Genomic DNA, 21,312 nt, shown 5'->3' on the forward strand with positions numbered 1-21,312 from the left:
AGTGTTCATACCTATCCATGTATTAACATTGATTGTTCATTAGGGTATGAACATTGAATGTTCATATCTAGTGTACTATGAACATTCAATGTTCATACCAAAGGACCATGAACATTGAATGTTCATACCCAAGGACTATGAACATCGAATGTTCATACCGACCAATTGAAAAAAAAAATTAAGGAGAAACAATACCATAAACATTATCGTGCAGCTATTGATTGTCAGTTTCTTCTTTTCCTTCTTGACTTTGTGCTCTCTAGATGCATCAATTAGGTCATTGTGGATAGCTATTGGCCAAGACAACTTTCTCAATGTATCCAAGTTGTCAACAGCAATTACCAATGGCCACATGATTCTGTAGTTGGCATTTGTGAAGAAGCAAGTTGTCAGCATGAAGAGAGACACCAACCTTGCAAAATCTTCAGCTGCGTGTTGCTCTTCTGGGTCGTCCAAGGTCCTCTGTATGCCATCTTCTACATGAGCCTTGGTATATCGGACGGTCTCATCACCAAAGTACTTCAAAATGAACCTTGTTTTTCGTTCATCACCTCCGACAATCTGGTTTAGTTGCACCATTGTCTCGGTCACAGGAATTCCAAACATTAGGCTGACCTCTTCTACAGTGAACTTGACAAGCTTTTTTCCAATCTAAAATGCCTCCTTAGGTACAATGAAATTGTCTAGAATATAAAATATTTCCTTGTTGCGTTTGTTTCCTTCTACAATAATGTTGTTGGACAATGCATCAAGCATATACCAAACGGCGCCTTCTTCATTTCATGGAGATGTTTTTCTGGAATGCCTCTCTGCTTGAGTTTTCTTACAAGACTTATCATAAAAGACAAGGTACTTCGCAGCTGAGTTACCTTCTCCTCTTTCTTCTTTTTCACTTCCACTTCCTTCTTGCCCTTTCTTTTTTTAGCAACAGATTGACCGGCATCAGTGGTCGGCACTGCCTTCCTTTTCTTCCGTCTACGGGGTAAGTTCTGCAAATTAATAAAAGCCATATATCAAGATTAAAAAATTAGGAAAGTATAAACATAATTTTTGTTGATATGATACATAAAATAAATAAACAGGTATGAACATTCAATGTTCCTACCGATTATTAGGGTATGAACATTGAATGTTCACATCTAGTGTACTATGAACATTCAATGTTCATACCCAAGGACTATGAACATTGAATGTTCATACACTAATATTTCCTACCATGCAACATGCATGAAGAAACTAATATTCACTAACATTGGAAACAGAGTTATGAACTATCATTGCAAAAAAAATTAATGAAAGCCATATATCAAAATTAAAAAATTAGAAAAGTATAAGCATAATTTTTGTTGATATGATACATAAAATTAATAAACAGGTATGAACATTCAATGTTCCTACCGATTATTAAGGTATGAACATTAAATGTTCACATCTAGTGTACTATGAACATTCAATGTTCATACACAAGGACAATGAACATTGAATGTTCATATACTAATATTTTCTACCATGCAACATGCATGCAGAAACTAATATTCACTAACATAGGAAATAGAGTTATGAACTATCATTGCAAAAAAAATCATTGTTCATACTAAAAAATGTACCTTTATTAGCACATCCTCTTCTTGTTCTTCTCCCGGTTCTTGTTGTAGTTGTTCTTCTTCATCTTTATTTTCTCCAACATTATCTGATTTCTCATCAACTTCTTTTCTACTCTTAAGGACAAAATTATCTGCTTTCTCATCATCATCCTCAGTAGTTTCTCCTCCTCCTTATTCCTCCATCAAATCATCCACCATAATATTGTCAATAACAGATGATATTTGTTGGATGTGTTCTTGACAATAAACTTGGTTTTCAAATCTAAGATTCGTGCAATTTCCCCCTCCCGAACAGTGAGGGGGGATACCTCCATGCAATTTCCAAATCAACAGGAGGAGTGTGCTGCCATTCCGGCAATAGCACAACAAACATCAAACTTACCTTTCGGTAAAACTTTGGTCATCATATCCGACCCGTTCTTGTCGGTATAGATCTTCTCAATGCACAAATGCTTGTCTTCGAGTACTTCTCTAATCCAATGATAACGCACGTATATGTGCTTGGATCTAGAATGAAAACTCGGATTCTTGCTCAAATGGATGGCGCTCTGACTGTCACATAGAACTACAAACTGTTTCTGCTTTAGCCCTAGTTCATCGAAGAACCTCTTCATCCATAGCAACTCTTTGCAACACTCAATGGCTGCAATATACTCGATTTCTGTAGTGGAGAGAGCAACACACTTTTGCAACTTTGATTGCCAAGAAACTGCTCCCCCTGCAAAAGTAACCAGATAACCGGAGGTGGACTTCATCGAGTCAACATCACCTGCCATGTTTGCATTAGTGTAGCCTTCAAGTAAGGGCTTACTTTCACCAAAGCACAAACACGATTTGGAAGTGCCCTTGAGATATCTCAATATCCACTTAACACCTTCCCAATGTTCCTTCCCCGGATTTGACAGAAATTTGCTTACAACACCAACGGCGAAAGCAATATCCGGTCTTGTACACATCATGACATACATTAAGCTGCCCACTATGGATGCATAAGGAATCTTTTCCATCTGACTCTGTTCATGCTCACCCATTTGAACACATCTCTTTGGTCATGCGGAACTGGCCACCAAGCGGACAACTGACTGGCTTCGCTTGATCCATGTTGAATCTCTTCAACACCTTCTCAATGTAGCTTTCTTGAGAAATCCACAACTTCCCACTCTTTCTATCACGAGTGATCCGCATCCCAAGTATCTGCTTTGCTTGACCCAAATCCTTCATCTCAAAGGACTTACTTAAGTCTTTCTTCAGCTTGGATATCTTGTTGATGTTTGGGCCAACTATCAACATATCATCCACATACAGCAATAGCACTATGAAATCCCCATCTGGAAATCTCTGAACAAACACACAATGATCGGAAGCAGACTTCTTGTATCCTTGCTTCACCATAAAGGAGTCAAACTTTATGTACCACTGCCTCAGTGCTTGCTTCAACCCATACAAGCTCTTTATCAGCTTGCATACTAGGTGCTCCTTGCCTTTGACCTCAAACCCCTCTGGCTGGTCCATGTAGCATCTTCTTCAAGGTCTCCATGAAGAAAAGTTGTCTTAACATCTAGCTACTCAACCTCTAGGTTCATACTTACGGTCATACCCAATACCACCCGGATAGAAGTCATCTTCACTACAGGAGAGAAAATCTCATCAAAGTAAATCCCTTTCCTTTGACCGAATCCCTTCACAACAAGGCGAGCTTTGTGCCTTGGGTAAGGATTGTTCTCCTCATGCTTGACTTTGTATATCCACTTATTCTTGAGAATTTTTTGTCCTTGCGGTTTCTCAACTAACTCATAAGTGTGATTCTTATGCAAAGAATCCATCTCGTCATGCATGGCCTTCAACTACTTTTCTTTGTCGGACCTTCAAGTTCCTATTGATAGTACATAGGTTCTCAACCATCCAATAGTAGCACGTACGTATGTGGTGGATACCTGGTTGAAGCTAGTCTCCCTCTGTCAGACCTCCTTGCCCCATCTGCTAGTGCCTCAGGAGGATGCATTTCTGCTTGCTCTGGTGGTGGTTCATGCATCTCATCTGCATCTTCTATACCAATAGGTTCTATCCCATCATGAGCAATAGGATTCTCATCATGAACTTCAAACTCATGGTTTTCTGCATTCTCAATGCCTTCCGCACGTTCCACAGTAGAAACTTCTAGTTCTGAATCAACAAGATCATTGGTGAAAGTCTGTAGCTTCTCACCCTCCTCAAAGTCTGCTATGGTTTGGTCTTCTAAGAACACAACATCTCGACTTCGGATTACCTTCTTGTTAATCGGATCATAGAGTTTGTAACCAAACTTTTCATCTCCATAACCCAGAAAAATGCACTCCTTGGCTTTGTCATCAAGCTTGCATCTCTCATCTTTCGGAATATGCACAAATGCCCTGCACCCAAATACCCTCAAGTATCCATAATCAACATCTTTGCTTGACCATACTCTCTCTGGATAATCACTATTCAGAGGCTTTGCCGGCGATAGGTTGATCACATGTACGGTGTACGCATTGCTTCTACCCAGTAGGTTTTAGGTAGCTTAGAGTGAGACAACATGCATCTCATCCTCTCTACAATGGTACGATTCATTCTCTCTATTATTCTATTCTGTTGCGGTGTCTTGGGAATGGTCTACTCATGACGAATCCCATGACTCTGGAAATACTCTTCAAATGGCCCAATGTACTCACCCCTATTATCTGAGCGAATACACTTCAACAACTTCCCAGTCTCTCTTTCCACCATGTTATGGAATTTCTCAAACACGCCAAGTACTTCATCCTTGGTCTTCAGACTATAGGCCCATATCTTTCTTGATGCATCATCAATGAATGTCAAGAAGTACGAAGCTCCCTGGTGGGACTTTACTCTAATAGGACCCATAAGTCTGTGTGCACTAGTTCAAGGACAGTGTCCTTTCTGTGAGACGGGAATCTTTGGAAAGACACCCTGTGTTGCTTTCCAACTAAATAATGAGTACATGTATTTAAATGTGTACCTTTAATGTCTTGCACGACCTTTTTCTTAGCAAGAACTTCCATCCCTTTTATGCCCATATGACACAGTCTCTTGTGCCACAGTTCGGAGGAAGCTTCTTCTTCTGCCGCATTCACTTCTGCTTTACACAAACTAGCCTGTGTTTTGTAAAGATAGCAAGTTTTCTTTTCTCTGGCTGCTACAATGGAACCTCTGCTTAGTTTCCATACCCCGTTACCAAACGAGTTTACAAAGTCATCGTCATCTAATTTCCCAGCCGAAATTAAGCTTAACCGTATGTCAGGGACATGTCTTACATCCTTGAGTGTCAAGGTGTAGCCGACATTGGTTTCTACATGAACATCTCCAATGCCTATAATCTTCGAGACACTACTGTTACCCATCCTTACTTCACCATATTCACCACAGCTGTAGGTAGTGAAGAAACCCCTGTGCGGTGTGACGTGATAGGATGCTCCTGTATCTATCACCCACTGATATGTATCCTAATATGAGGTACTAAGATAGCACACACCACAATCTGACACAATTCCCACTAGGTCATCGACTAGTGCGGTAGTATCTCTGCCTGTGTTTCCGTTCCTCTGCACCATGTCTTCATGTACACAGTTATTCTTCTCATCCCTCTTCAGTGTCCTGCACTCATATCTGAAGTGGCCCTTGGTGGCACAATAGTAACATTGCCTATTTTCCTTAAGAGTTCTAGCTTCACCCTAGATTTACTTCTGTCATCACCTCTAGAACGAGATGGTTTTCTGTTTCTACCTCTCCCTCGTTTCTCTGTGAAAAGTATCTCTGAGTGAGAGGAGCTGCTTTTTGCACTCCTTCTAGTCTCCTCATTCAACAAAGACATGGTAGCCATCTCCATGGTAACAATTCCATCCTTGGCTACTCCGTGTAGAGAGACTACTAATGTCTCCCAACTTTCGGGTAGAGAGCCTAATAGAAACAAAGCCTCAACTTCGTCTCCCAAATTAATCTTCATCAAATGCATCTGATTGATGATATTCTGTACTTCGTTAAGATGCTCAGACATTGAAGAACCTTCTTGGTACTTCGTGTCTGCAAACTTCTTAACGACCAGCACTTTGTTTCCGCCTGACTTCCTTTCATAAAGGTCTTCGAGTTTCTTCCACAGACTGAAGGCTGTAGTCTATTGGGACACATGGTGAAAGACACTATCGTCAATCCATTGTCGAATGTATCCAATCGCTTTTCTGTCAAGCTTTTTCCACTCAGCCTCATCAGTCTTTTCTGGTTTTACTCCTTCATTCTCAATGGGAAGTGCCAAGTCCTTTGCGATAGATAGCAAGTCTTCCAAATTTTGACTTCCGGATGGTGTAGTTCTTCCTATTTAGACTCATCATGCGAGTGTTCACGGAATGGTCCATCTCTACAAGTTATTTAACCTCAAATCTTCTCTCAGGAATTTCGTCAAACACCTTCATAACACCCTAGGCTATTCTAACCAAGGCTCTGATACAACTTGTTGGGGTTTATACCAATACCAATAGATTCCCCCACTACACAAATAACTTGTATTTGAACAATATCCAACTCTAGACAAATTCTAAATATCAACTACAACCTATACTAACATGCCCAACTCGCTAAATAACTATTAACAACAGATAATAATGTAAAGCAGTAAAAGCAAACCACAACACAACGATTTACCGTGGTTCGGCCAATGATGCATACTTCCACAACAGCTAGTCTTTTTATAAAGCGGGAAGGAATATTACAATCTCTCCTTTCAGTCTCTCACCTTACTAGATCACTCTTATCTTTTTACAGGGTTGTCTCTCTATAAAGGTTATTTCTCAATCTTGATAGCTTTCAAGATTGGGTTTTCTCTGACTTTTGTGCTGCCTCTTGTGTGTTTGGTTTTGCCAAAAATCTAAACATATAAGCCAAAACTCGCGGTTCCAGAAAAATAGAATCCTGCCAAAATAGGCATGGGCGCGGGTCGCGCTCGGAATTGTGTTGGGATGGGCGCGGGGTGCGCTCCATTTGTTGGACGATGTCCATGCGATTGGGCGCAAGGTGCGCTTGGTTCAAGACCAATCGGAGCGCGGGTCGCGCTCAAACTTCTCCAAGCATAAATCAACTCTTTTTCTCTCCTCATGTGAGGGATAATGCCAATACTGGAGGTCACAAACCCTCTTTGGAAAGCTTTGGAGCTGATTAATTTGATGAAGATCACTCTGGAGAAAGGAAGAAAAAGATGTCATACTTTAACTGGTGGAACTTTGGACTTTGTTCGGGCTGTTGCTGGTTGTTTACGTTCAAGACGAAGTGGGTTGGGCAGCTGCAGATATCATTCTTACAATGAGTATGGCAATGTCAGTCATAGTGTTCCTTATAGGGAAGCGGTTTTACTGCTATAGGTTGCCTGAGGGAGCCCCTTAACACCAATGTTGCAAGTCCAGCTGGTCGCAGCTATAATTAAGAGAGAACTTTCTCATCCCTCAAACCCGGCCAGCTCTACTGTATGAACTTTTTGAGTCACAAAGCAATAGGAGGCTTCTATGCCACACAAATAAACTCAGGTAGTTATCCATTTGCTTATGAATTCACTGATTGATAGATTGTATGGCTAAACTATGAAATTTACACAAAATTAAAATATGGGAGCATGATTCATGTGGAATCTGTTAGAAAAATGAATTTGCACAAATCTATTAAAATATGAATGAGTAGTTTGTCTCCCAAGTTACCCCACTTGAGATGAAATGGATTTTTTCTTAAAACAATACGTAATGTGAGAAAAACCTTTTCAAAATAATGCACTTGTTCGAAACAGTGCATTATGTTGAAAAGGTGCGACCTTTCGAACTGTGCACTAGTTCGAAACAGTGCATCATGCCGAAAAGGTGTGACCTTTTGAAATAGGCACTGGTTCGAAGTAGTGTTTTATGCTGAAATAGTGTGTCTTTTCGAAACATGTGACTTTTCAAAGAGTTGCTTACTTTTTCCCAAGAGCCACTGTGTTGTTTCGAAGAGGCACCACTCACCTATAAATAGTCGATGAATTTGGAGAGAAAAGGACACCAGATCACACAGAGTTCTGATCTTTCTCTTCTCCCTCTGTTCTTAGTCAAATATTATGTTGTGTTCGCTGATTCTATAGAATTGAAGTGCTAGCTTTCTATAGAAGAAATTTGTTCTATCTTGGGAGACAGGTTTCCCATCAACCTTCAAGCACCGTGAGGGGGAAAATCTGTCTTAAGGACATAGTGTATCTACACTAGGCTCGGATTTAATTAAGAAGTACAAGACACTTACAAGACAAAAGGTTTGTATAGTTTGGTAATTGGTAAATAGTAAGTACAATTAAGTTGTATATTCCTAACAACTTAAGACAAATCTCTTTTTTTTTTCTTCTTTACCGAACAGAATTTGTTTCTGTTTTCTTTTCCTTTTTTTTTGGTTTAAGGAAATAACAAAGTGTAGTTATATTTTAGAATATGGCAACACCACCAATTACTCCTGTTGTTACTGTTCCTACTGCTGTTTCCCATTCTGTTCCTCATGGGGAGAAGCCTAACAAGTTCAATAGAACTGATTTCAAGCGCTGGCAACAAAAGATGCTCTTCTATCTGACTACCCTGAACTTGGCAAGGTTTCTATGGAGTAAGGCTCCTGATGTAAGCCCTGATGAAACCGACAAGGAGAAGGTTTTGGCCAAGGATGCTTGGTTTCATGCTGATTTCTTGTGTAGAAATTATGTCCTTAGTAGGTTGGCTGACTCATTATACAATGTGTATAGTGTGTTCAAGACTGCTAAGGAACTTTGGGATTCGTTGGACAAGAAATACAAGAGTGAAGATGCTGGCATGAAGAAATTCATAGTTGGCAGATTTCTTGATTTCAAAATGACGGATAGTAAGACCGTCATAAGCCAAGTCCAAGAACTTCAAGTAATCCTCCATGATGTCATTGCTGAAGGAATGACCCTAGGAGAATTTTTCCAAGTGGCTGCTATGATTGAGAAATTACCACCATCTTGGAAGGATTTTAAGAACTACCTTAAGCATAAATGCAAAGATATGAATCTTGAAGAACTGATTGTCCGTCTAAGGATAGAGGAAGATAACCGCCTATCTGAGAAGAAAGGCAAGGATCCCATGGTGGCAAAGGTCAATGTTGTAGAAGGATCAAGTGCTAAGGGAAAGAGGAAACGCCAAGACAAAGCTCAAGGTGAAGAAAGTAGTACACCTACTAAGTTCATGGGAAAGTGCTACAATTGTGGGAAGGCTGGACATATGGCAAATGAATGTCGCAAGCCAAAGAAGTATAAGAAGCAAAAGACTGAAGCCAATGTGACAATGGACACGCTTTCTGACAACGTTAATGGCATTAACCTATCTGCTGTGGTTTCTGAATGTCTCATGATTGGAAATGAAAGGGAATGGTGGGTGGATATTGGTGCTACTCGCCACATATGCTCCAACAAGTCGATGTTCACCACTTATCATGCTGTGGAAAAGGAAGAACAACTCTTTATGGGAAACTCTTCTACGTCCAAGGTTGAAGGCAAAGGAAAGGTGGTGATGAGGTTGACTTCTGGGAAGGAACTAACTCTGAATGAAGTGCTCTATGTGCCTGACATTCGCAAGAACTTGGTTTACGGTCATTTGCCGAAAGCAAGAATGGCTTTAAGTTAGTCTTTGTTTCGATAAATTTGTACTAACTAAGAATGATGTATTAGGTGGGAAAGGGCTATCTTCGGGATGGGCTCTTTAGGATGTCTTGTTTTACTATTATACCAAAAGAGCCAATAAAGTTGAATCTTCTGCTTTACTTGATTGAGTCTTCACATGTATGGCATGGTAGATTAGGACATGCTAATTATGATACTTTGCGTAGATTAATTAATTTGGAATATATACCAAAATTAAAAATAGACCCACACCATAAATGTGAAACTTGTGTAGAATCCAAGTTGACCAGATCATCCTTTCATTCCATTGAAAGAAGTACTGAACCTCTAGACTTAATACACACAGATATATGTGATCTTAAGTACGTGCAAACTAGAGGTGGTCAAAAGTATTTCATTACTTTTATTGACGATAGCACTAGATATAGTTATGTTTACTTGTTGAGAAGTAAAGATGAGGCAATTAAAGTGTTCAAACACTATAAAATTGAAGTTGAAAATCAACTAAGCAAAAAGATTAAGGCTATAAGGAGTGATAGAGGAGGTGAATATGAATCACCTTTTGAAGGTTTCTATTTTGAACATTGAATCATTCATCAAACTACGGCTCCTTATTCACCTTAATCAAACGGTATTGCGGAACGCAAAAACTGAACTCTAAAAGAGATGATGAATGCTATGTTGTTAAGTTCTGGTTTACCCCAGAATTTGTGGGGGGAAGCTTTGCTTTCCGCCAATTACATTCTCAACAAGATTTCTAACAAGAAGACGCTTAAAACACCATACGAATTGTGGAAAGGTCATCAGACTTCCTACGAATTCTTAAAAGTGTGGGGGTGTCTTGCTAAAGTGGAAGTCCCTAAACCTAAGAAGGTGAAGATAGGACCCCAAGACTATTGATTATGTATTCATTGGATATGCAAACAATAGTAGTGCATATCGTTTTCTGGTTCATAAATAAGAGATTCAAGAAATACATGTTAATACAATTATAGAGTCAAGGAATGCTTCATTCTTTGAAAAGACATTTCCGTATAACATGTGTATAGAGTCAAGTTCAACAAAGTGAACTTTAGATGCTACAACTAGTAACCATCCTACACAAAGTGAAATTGAGGAGGCACCTAGACGTAGCAAAAGGTCAAGGACGTCAACGTCTTTTGGACCTAATTTTCTAACATACTTGTTAGAAAATAATCCTCAAACGTTCAAGGAGGCAATGTCATCTCCATAAGCTACTTATTGGAAAGAAGCAATAAATAGCGAGATTGAATCCATAATGCAAAATCATACATGGGAATTGGTGGATTTACCACCAGGTTCCAAGACTTTGGGATATAAGTGGATATTCACAAAGAAATTTAAGACTGATGGATCAATCGACAAGTATAAAGCTAGACTTGTGGTCAAAGGCTTTAGACAAAAAGGAAGGATTGATTATTTTGACACTTACTCTCCAGTTACAAGAATAACTTCCATAAGGATGCTAATAGCAATAGCATCAATACATGGATTTGAGATACATCAAATGGATGTAAAGACGGCATTCTTGAATGGTGAGTTAGATGAAGAAATATACATGGAACAACCCGAAGGGTTTATTGCTCTTGGACAAGAAAGGAAAGTTTGCAAGCTTGTTAAATCTTTATATGGATTAAAGCAAGCACCTAAACAATGGCATGAGAAATTTGACAATGCAATGTTGTCAAACGGTTTCAAAATAAATTAGTGTGACAAGTGTGTCTATGTCAAAAGCACTCAAAAGGGATGCGTCATTGTTTGTCTCTATGTAGACGATATGCTAATTTTGGGTAGTAATATGGATGTCATAAAATCTACCAAACAAATGTTGTCTAGTAAGTTTGACATGAAAGATTTAGGTGTCATTTACGATGTTATCCTAGGAATTAAGATCTCTAGGATGGAGGATGGACTTGTTCTATCACAATCTCATTACATTGAGACGATTCTTGACAAGTTCAAGAAATATAACATCACACCAAAAAGGTCACCAGTTGACGTAAATCTTCATTTAGCCAAAAATACTGGAGATAGCATATCTCAACTAGAATACTCTCGTATACTTGGTAGTTTAATGTATGTCATGAACTGTAAAAGGCCTGACATGGCATACTCTGTGAGCAAGCTAAGTCGATATATCGACAGTAATCCCGGCAGAGATCATTGGATCCGCCATATTGAGAGTTTTGGGATACTTAAAGTATACTCGAATTTTGGTTTGCACTATACAAGATATCCAAATTGTTCGTATGGTATCATGATGCTAATTGATATCGACACTAAAGACTCAAAGTCTACAAGTGGATATGTCTTTACACTTGGAGGTGCAGTTGTTTCTTGGAAATCCTCAAAACAAACGTGCATAGCGAGGTCCACTATAGAATCAGAATTCATAGCATTGGACAAGGCTGGAGAAGAAGCAGAGTGGCTTCGAAATTTCTTAGAGGATATTCCAACCTGGGCTCAACCTGTGCCAGCAGTGTGTATACACTGTGACAACCAATCTGCTATTGGTAGAGCACAGAGTAGCATGTATAACGGGAAGTCTCGACACATACGTCGTAGACATAATACCGTTAGACAATTGCTCTCAAATGGAGTTATCTCAATCAACTATGTAAGGTCAAAAGATAACATTGTGGATCCACTTACAAAAGGTTTAACAAGAGAGCAAGTAGAAAGATTATCAAGGGGAATGGGCTTAAAGCCTTTGAGATAATCAACCAAGAGTCATCATAATGGAAAAACCAACCTAGTTGACTGGAGATCCCAAGATCTAGGTTCAATGGGCCAACTGAATTATGTTTGTGACTCAGTTAGCACTGGAGAATAATATTATACTCTAACCCATTCCTATATAAGACAGTGCATATCTGCCGTGAGAACCAGGATAAGTCAAGTTTTTAATGATTTATTATATCTTGGAAAGTTATATTATCCAAGTGGAGTATTGCATGATACTCTTTATAGAATCACCTATGTTAGTGTGAAGTGGGGCCGCTTCTATGAGAATTTTAAAGGCAAATATCTTAAAAACACTATCTGAAACCAAGAAGTGTTCAAGGCCAAAATGAACACAAATGTGAGAACCAACAGTATTCGAGAAGGTACTGCGTGAAGATGATTGTCTAGGTTTATACAAACGGCTGACAGTTCAAGGACATTAATTGAAGTATATTGATCGTCCAATTAAATCCGATTATCTTTCACTAAGGCAAGTTCAAGGCCTCCCATGCTACTTGACCGATGCAGTATCTTTTCATTTGTAAAAGAATAGAAATCCGATGTTTATGATAGAAGAAGCCAAATTTTCATTCATGTGGGGGATTGTTAGAAAAATGAATTTGCACAAATCCATTAAAATATGAATGAGTAGTTTGTCTCCTAAGTTACCCCACTTGAGATGAAATGGGTTTTTTTGAAAACAATACATAATGTGAGAAAAACCTTTTCAAAATGATACACTTGTTCAAAACAATTGCATTATGCGAAAAAGGTGCGACCTTTTCGAAATGTGCCTTTGGTTCAAACAATTGTCGTCATGCCGAAAAGGTGTGACCTTTTCAAATAGGCGGTTCAAACAATGCTTTTATGCCTTAGAAATGGTGTGTCTTTTCGAAACATGTGACTTTTCAAAGAGTTGCTTACTTTTTCCCAAGAGTCACTGTGTTGTTTCGAAGAGGCACCACTCACCTATAAATAGTGGATGAATTTGGAGAGAAAAGGACACCAGATCACACAGAGTTCTGATCTTTCTCTTCTCCCTCTGTTCTTAGTCAAATATTATGTTGTGTTCGCTGATTCTATAGAATTGAAGTGCTAGTTTTCTATAGAAAGAAATTTGTTCTATCTTGGGAGACAGTTTCCCATCAACCTTCAAGCCCCGTGAGGGGGAAAATCTGTCTTAAGGACATAGTGTATCTACACTAGGCTCGGATTTAATTAAGAAGTACAAGACACTTACAAGACAAAAAGTTTGTATAGTTTGGTAATTGGTAAAGATTAAGTACAATTAAGTTGTATATTCTTAACAGAATCGATGTCAAAAATTACGACGGATGAGGTTATTGAGACCGTTAAACAGGGGTGGATCCGGGGGGATGCAGCCCAACTTTTCCGTAAAAAAAAATACTAATTACAATAGTGTATAATTTACTCCAAAAAACCTATTTGTAGTGTATGTTAGTGGCAATCCTGGATCCGCCCCTGCCGTTAAACCCACTCAACTTGGTATGTTTCAGGTGGGACCAGCTGATATTTACACAATGCACATCATTAAATGATCGAAGATGTTTCTTATGATCTAACGAGTACATCCAATTAATTTTGCGAACCGAAATATGAATAAATATAAGCTTAGTGGAGTTAATTTTCTTGTGCTCTTTTAAATATTATTTTCACAAAGAAGACAAGGAAACAGGATGTACAATGGAGCAACAGCAAAATCCTTGGAGATCAGCCACAGTGACCAAAGTTGAGGAATTGAAACTTCTTCTTAATATGCTCCATATATGGTTCACCACATTGCCATTTGGGTTAAATTAAATTAAATTTATTAAATTGATAATTAAAAATAGAATTAGATCTAGATAGATTCGAACCATCAACCTCTCAATTATTTGAGTGTTCTACCAGTTTGAGGTTATGGATCCATTGTATCACTAAATCCTATGCAAACTATATAATACCAATACCATCCATGTTACTTTCTCAGCAAACCCCTTTGCAAATACATCACAAGTCCCACAATAACTGGCTAACCATATGTTTCTCCCTGGAAAAATAGATCAACATAACAAAGTAAGACTCTTGATAAAGATTGTTTGCACAAAAAATCATTTTTGAAGCGATCGAAGATAGAGTTTTAAAATCAGAAATTGAAGTACTGACACACTGACACCCTTTTAGTAATACTATTACTTACATACCACCCCTTTTAGTAGTTAGGCAGATACAAGTGAGTCAAGTACTGAATGAAGGCTTATGGACCTATGGTCCAAACCAAGGCCCAATTTTTCGGGATATTAGGATATATCGGAGAGGCCAAAAAAAGATATATATCGGATATATCGATATGTCGGAGAGATTTTTGCCTATTTTTGATAATATTCAAAAAATCAAAAATCGAATATATCGAAAATATCACCGATATATAATGATATATCGGATATATCGTTTTATCGGTCAACTGGGCCAAAAGTCAAACCGTTAACCAAGTTCTATCCTTTTATATCTAATATATATCGATTATATATCTTTATATCGGTTTTAGTAGTTTTAAAAATTTTCAAGTTTGAGTCAAGTACTGAATGAAGGCTTATGGACCTATGGTCCAAACTAGTTATAAAATACCATCATCTATCGTTCTTGGAAGCAACAAAACATACAAGTAACACAGAAACACAACAGAAATGATGAACGCTGACCCATATCCGACTAAATGGGTGATTAAAAATTTGGAATAAGGGGTGACAATCATGACATTTGAAAAACAACATACATACACATGGTACAAAAATAAATGTTGAATGAAAAATCCACAAGAACAAATAACTAACCTTTGGGATCACCAGACCAATACCATTATTTAAAACCTAGGCTAGAAGTACACTTTGACAGACGATACAAGCTGCAGTCCCAAATTTAACATGATCATTTGATAGCTTGAAGTCCTACACAATTCATCAAGAAATGTTATATTAGAACCTGCTCCAGGACAACCTCACTACCTTTATGAATTCACAATCAACTAAGAAAAACTACCTACTTCACTGTAACTAAAAAATAATTACTAGTGAGTATGGATCTGGTCAGCACGAAAACTTATTTCTCACAAGAGAATTGAATATTGGCCAGGCCAGCCCAATAAAAAACTTCTAACTACGTGTGCAAAGGACCAGGCCATGGGAAAACGACTAGTCCATCATAATCCACAAACCAACAAGAACAATTATGCATTCAGGTTTACTCTCCTCCTAAATACCCACTTAAGAAACCAACAAGAACAATTATGCATTCAGGTTTACTCTCCTCCTAAATACCCACTTAGGAATCCAAGCTTAAGTATCCAATCTGCAAATTTAGAAAAATATGGAAGATAAATTACAGAATGGGTAAAAACCGGTAAACTATGACGCAAGAAATTCCAGTTTCACTTCAGAAGTACCTTTCTAGCTCTGCAACTCCTAAACCCTAAGGTCAGTATCATGTCAACAAGTGGTGAGCTCATCAGCAAGTTGATCAGACCCATGTGCCTGTCTCTCCACTGTCTCTGCTCTCCTCCTAAGCTCTTCCATTTCTGAGCTATTATAAGTCCAGGAAGATGAGACTGGCTCCACGCCATGCCCAAGCCCAATGATGAAACCAGGTTTCTTACCCACAATTTCAGCTATTTCATCCTCAGTCGTAAGGTCAGAAATTCTTCCAAGGGTAGAGACTTCGTAATTCATATCCAACATCTTGCTCTATAAGTTTAAATTTCAGGAAAGAAAATACAGTTAAACACGAATACCTTTCAAGCAACTCGTACTACAAGGACAAACAAGAAGTAAAAACAAAAACTCATTTCTTACATCCACTGATCCACGTGACTAGCCCATCCTTTTATAAAACTAAATACATCTTACGATAGAATTTAATCCTACCAGGTTGTTATTGAGTTTGTGGATCACGTTGTAACATGTTCACAACATCAAAAAAACAAAAGAAAAATAGATAAATAACAATAATAATAATAATAATCTTATATATAATGCGGATACTAGATTTCCCAATTAGTTCCCGTATTCCAAGTTTTACACCAAAATTTTTAATCCAAAGGGTACCGGAAAGTTGGACAACCACTTTTTTTTTTGTTCTTCGCTAAAAGGGTAAATGGGTAATGTAAAGCATTTTCAGGACACAGTTTTTCCCAATTAAAAAAAAAAGTAAACCGTTCGTTTTTCTTCTCCGTTCCTGAAACAATAACCCGACGCACCGTTTCGCTAATTTTTTCATGAATAAACGATAATTCACTTTCTTTTCGTCTCTCTTCGTCCATAACACTACCGGTGAAGAAACAAATACTCTATTCAAATTTTCTGATTTTGATTTGCAAGCAATCGCAGAAAAAACATTTCTTTTTCGCGAACAGGTTTTTTCCTCCCGTTTCTCTGTGTCTTCTTCACCACCTTCATCTTCTAAATGATTTTTTGTTGTTTGAGAAAAGCCTGATAAGATTTAACTGCCTTAACATATAAGATTTCCTATTTTTTCTTTTTGGAGTCTAATGATTTTGTCAAACACAGGTTGGCAAAAGGAATAATACTTCATTACAATGTCAATCGAATTGGGATTATGGGCTTCTTTAAGGTATGCTTAGAAGAACTCACTTTGGTAGGGTTCGTTCCTTTATGTACTTTTGTTTAAGAGTACTCATGCTTTAGATTCCTGTGTTTCCACAGTTTACAACTTTGGTTTGGTACAATTTATTTCGCCTTTTTCCAAGGCTTATTTAAGTGCTTTTTACTTTTACAGTCTACACTTCGTTATATGTTGCCTTGCAATAGGGTGACTCTATAACTTAGACATTTCTTTGCTTATTGTTTTTTTCCTTTCATTCTTGAATCATCAGATGGTTACTAATAACTAATTAAGTTATTAAGTTATATAATAATGCATTCTTGCGTTGTTGATGGTACAAAGCCTAGATAAAGGAGGATGGAAATAAAGAGTTATACTGATGTTGTATAACGTACTATATTATATTACTATTCCACCGCATCTTTCACGAGGTCTACTAACTTAGGAAAATATGCCCTTTTACAAGTGTTTAGTAATTGTTAGGAATGCATTTATCATATTTGTTATTGTGGGGAATGTATTTATCATATTTGTATATATTATTGTACATAGGGTATAAATGAGTTATTCAATGAATCTAATATTTGTTTATCCTAACACTGGAAAATGCCCAGTTCTTTTCATCCCACAAGCGCTGCAAGAGTTGTTTACATGTTTGTAGTAGTCAAGTTCTGTTTAGAGTTTAGGTGACTAATTTCATTTAACATATTGACTTTGAATACCTCCAAACTAATGTTATGGCTGTTAATGGTCTGCGCTTGGGGCATGTATATATTCCAGAATAGAAACTCCATCTTTTCTGAGTCCCCTGTGATCTTATGCCGTCAAAGAAACTTATTGAAAGGTCCAGGACCTGCTTATGACACGCATGTTACATTGGGCTTTTAATGCCTAACACAAATCTTATAAAAACCTGTTGAAGGAGAGAAAACTGGCTAATGATTTTTAAGAAAATCAAAGGCAGAATCGCTGCCTTGCAGCAACCATTAGGATTTGTTCTTGCTTTAATCCTTTTTTGTTCCGCACAATAGCTCCTGAATCCTGATAGTGTCCCCTGCTACTCAGGTAAAGTCGTGAAGTGTGAGGAGCTACCTATTCCGTACTTACTATTTACTACTTAGAGATGTTTTGCAAATTACTTTAGCCTAGTGTTAGTTGGGCAATTTGGATGAAGGCTTAATACACTTTCCTTTGTTGTCAATTGTCATTTGATGTAGTATTTTGTTCGTTTTATCTCCAAAAAAACTCACATGGTCTTTTCCACTGCATTGTTTTCATGCACTAGACTCCTAATGAAAAGCCTATATGGTTCAACTCCTCAATTGCGATAAAAAAAAAAAAGGGTGTTGACATTGGACTCGAGTAACATGTCTCTGGTAGAGCATTTTAGTAGCTCCCTAAGACAGTGATCGGTCATGCCTCATTCATAATCAATGGAGCACTCTTCCATGTTGTAGGACTTACCGTACGCTGAATTTTGAATGTTTTTTGGTGTTATGGGTAATCAATTAGCATCTTTTTAATAACAAAAAAATTATTGTTGTACTCTGATTGTAGTATAAAATAGTATAAAAGATACTCCATGTCAGGCACTAGATCTTTGTGCCTAGGAGGATTATATCTAGCGGAAGAGCTTTGGTGGAAATGATTGAAGTCGACAAAACAGTTAAATTAGGCAGAGCATTTCAATTGCAATTGCTTATGTGTTTTGCAAGTATGGACTTATGGATAAAGCCTCCAAGGTATTCAAGGAAGGGGACTACAATATCTACAAACCGAATGCAATAACTCATTGTCATTTCACATGAAGCGGGGTGAATGGAAGAAACCTTGATGACATGGAAGGTGGGGATGGATCAGAATATTACAACCATTGTTAACATCTTAATAGATCTGCACAAGGTTGGTTCACTAGGAAGAGGTTTCTTCAATTTTCCTCTTTCTAATTTCAATATTTTATCTAAGTGATTACAGATAACATGGCTTATTTTCAGTACATCGTTTACTTTCTATTGGTTTGGAGCATTCTATCGTTCTACTTATAAATTTCTTTATTTCTACAGTGATAGCAATCATTGTACATTTGCGCGCCTTATCAATTACTAATAGTGTTCTCCTTAGTTCAGCGATCATTTACCAAGCTATGTATGACACAGTTCAGAATTTATGTTTAATTTCATTTTTAGTTTCTTCCTTTTGTTGTGAATGATTTTATTGCGCTAGCTCCATGAAAATTTTCGTCTCTGGGAATCTACTAGTCTTTTGTGGGTCTGTGTTTCGCGTACATGTTTCATGTTGTCATAAGACATCTCTTTCCATCTCCAAAAAAAAAAAATCCTCTTGCCCTATGGATGCATTCCATTGAAGGGGTTAGATTAGTGTTCATACTATCAGATATTAGTGTTTAATTTACTTTTTCAGTTTAACCTATGGACAAATGGTGTTATGTAAATCTTACAAATTTTCAGATATCCAATTGTTGTTTCATTTCAATTAGCTTCAAAGTTTAATCCACTTTCACTCGCCCTCTTTTAGTTCTTTCCTACCATTCTTATGTGGGTTTGACCGTTTGACTAGGAACAAACTTAAAATTTATCAACTTCTGGTCTCGGTTAAGTGTTTTCATTTTCTATATTGACTGCATTCTTTTTTGGTTTTGTCTGTTATGGTTCCGGTTGCGTATAATGCAATTCTAAGGATGACTTTTCTTCTTCCCAGAACAATCGTTCCAATGTATTTTTTTAGTTAAAGTCACTGATTCTCTAGGTGTCAAGATGATGTAGAATGGACAAGAGGATCAGAGTTAATGTTATAATTCCCATCGGTTTATTGAGAATTTTTAGTTTTATTTACTCCTCAATATGTGGTATTTTCCCAACATAAGTTGCCATCTGAAATATGAATGCATTCAAATTCATACATGTCAAGATAATTTCTCAAGTTTTAAATGTATGTTATTCTCTTATTTCAGTTTTAAATGTATGCTATTCTCTCATCAATCATATCCTGCCGTTACACCATTCTGTAAAGATGTATCATTCTTTTCCCATCTACCCTTTTGCTTAACAGTTTCATTGCTTCCTAATCCCCGATGTACATCACCATTGAAATCAGCATTTTTGTGGATGTAAATTAGTTCTAATATGGCTCTTCTTTTTAAAGGATTATTATAGTTAGTTTTTATTTTATTTTTTCTCTCTCTATTATGCATTTTATGTTTAATGCATCATTATAGATGTAAACTAATCACCATGGATAGCCTTGGACAAAATGTAAACTTGGATAACATAAATTGACAGCACAGATATAAAATTAATGTTTGTCGTTGGGCTTCAATACTTCTTCTGTAGAAAAAAATTAGTAGTGGTCCTTTTAATGTTGGATTTGATGTGACCGTAAGGAAAGTATTTTTGGGGGTTCATAGTCACTTACTGAACCTGTATATTGTATATAGAGACTAATAAGAAGTCTATATTGTAACTAAACAAGAAGTATAGTCCATAGTAAATAAAGTAATGTACTGATGTTTCCCACTCTTTTTTACCCTCATACGCAAGTTTAGTTTTCCTCCATTGCTTTCGTTTTAATATATGTACATCCTTGAGAGTAATATGTTGATTTTGTACTCTTATTTGTATTATGGTTATTGTTGACAGTATTATCATAATAATCTGTGTCGACTTCCTTTCAAAGTACTTCACCAGACTCTTTACAGGTCACCCTGACAGGACCTTTAAGGCTTATTGTTGACAATGATAATGCTAAAGTAATGATAGCCCTATATGAGATCGAACTCATTGGTTACCAACTGCCCTAAAGGTGAGAACAGATGTTGTATTATGTCCATCGGCCATGTTGTACGAAGTCTTAAGAAGCTTTGCATTGTTCAGGAGATATCTGCTCCGAAGGTTATAACTGGCAATGTTGCATTTGAACTCTGCGAAGGTTTCAATTGTGGCAAGTGTGGTGTTGCAATCTTTGTACAAAACAAGTTCCGCTAGATTTTAGGCTCTTAGAACATCTCCAAGATGGAAAATGTTTGAAAACTGATTCAGCGTATGTCTAGATTGAATTGTATAATTGATTTACTTAGCATTTAAGACTGTTTTTGTTTCATTTGGTCAGGGGAAAAGGGAAATCCACTAACTCTGATAACAAGTACCTTCTGTAGTTCTGTGAATATACAAGACTTAATTTCATATTACAATATGGAAAGAACAAGTTTACAATTACACATTTACACATATTTCTCCCATATTTCTTTGCTGTTTTTGTATAATTGTAAATTATGCTACATTTATTTAGAAACTATTAATTAGTAAAAGCTTTGATTTATGCTCTTACTGTTAGCATTAAAAGTCTCCAACACCTTTGAAATATTGTGGATCCTATGATTCCTGGCATGGGGTTCAGTGGTAAATTGACAATAAAACTTGGAAGAACATTGTCGTGCATGGTTGTTATTGATGCCAGGTATCGATTAATGGTTAGATCGAAGAGACATTACTCTAACTAGCAATTGTCTTCGTTCATATCCACAGTAGTTTAATTGTTTGCAATCTAAGAGTAATGCGGAGACTGTGAAGAAAATTTATGTTTCTAAGCTGTAGCAAACGAGGGTATGTCATATCATGTAGCCTTCATAGAGCTCATGTCAAGGCCAAAACTATTGCTCTGGAACTC

General features: G+C 37.3%; 1 long non-coding RNA gene and 1 pseudogene across 4 annotated transcripts; both read left to right on the forward strand.

Annotated features, from left to right (window-relative positions):
* LOC147485531 (protein NRT1/ PTR FAMILY 5.6-like) overlaps nt 1-14,058 on the forward strand; it is a 41,266-nt pseudogene extending 27,208 nt beyond the window's left edge.
* A 1,400-nt stretch (nt 14,059-15,458) lies between these two features.
* LOC147485535 (uncharacterized) lies at nt 15,459-20,873 on the forward strand. Of its 4 annotated transcripts, none has more exons than XR_015202615.1 (3): nt 15,459-16,420; nt 16,575-18,531; nt 18,693-20,873. It is a non-coding gene; the product is annotated as an uncharacterized LOC147485535 (long non-coding RNA). The 4 variants fall into 4 exon arrangements; XR_015202617.1 differs by having other exon boundaries at nt 16,575-16,638; nt 18,187-20,873; XR_015202616.1 differs by having other exon boundaries at nt 16,575-16,638; nt 18,219-20,873.
* Nucleotides 20,874-21,312: the final 439 nt, after the last annotated feature.

Source organism: Coptis chinensis, chromosome 7 (genome assembly GCF_015680905.1).
Source record: "Coptis chinensis isolate HL-2020 chromosome 7, ASM1568090v1, whole genome shotgun sequence".
Lineage (NCBI taxonomy): Eukaryota > Viridiplantae > Streptophyta > Magnoliopsida > Ranunculales > Ranunculaceae > Coptis > Coptis chinensis.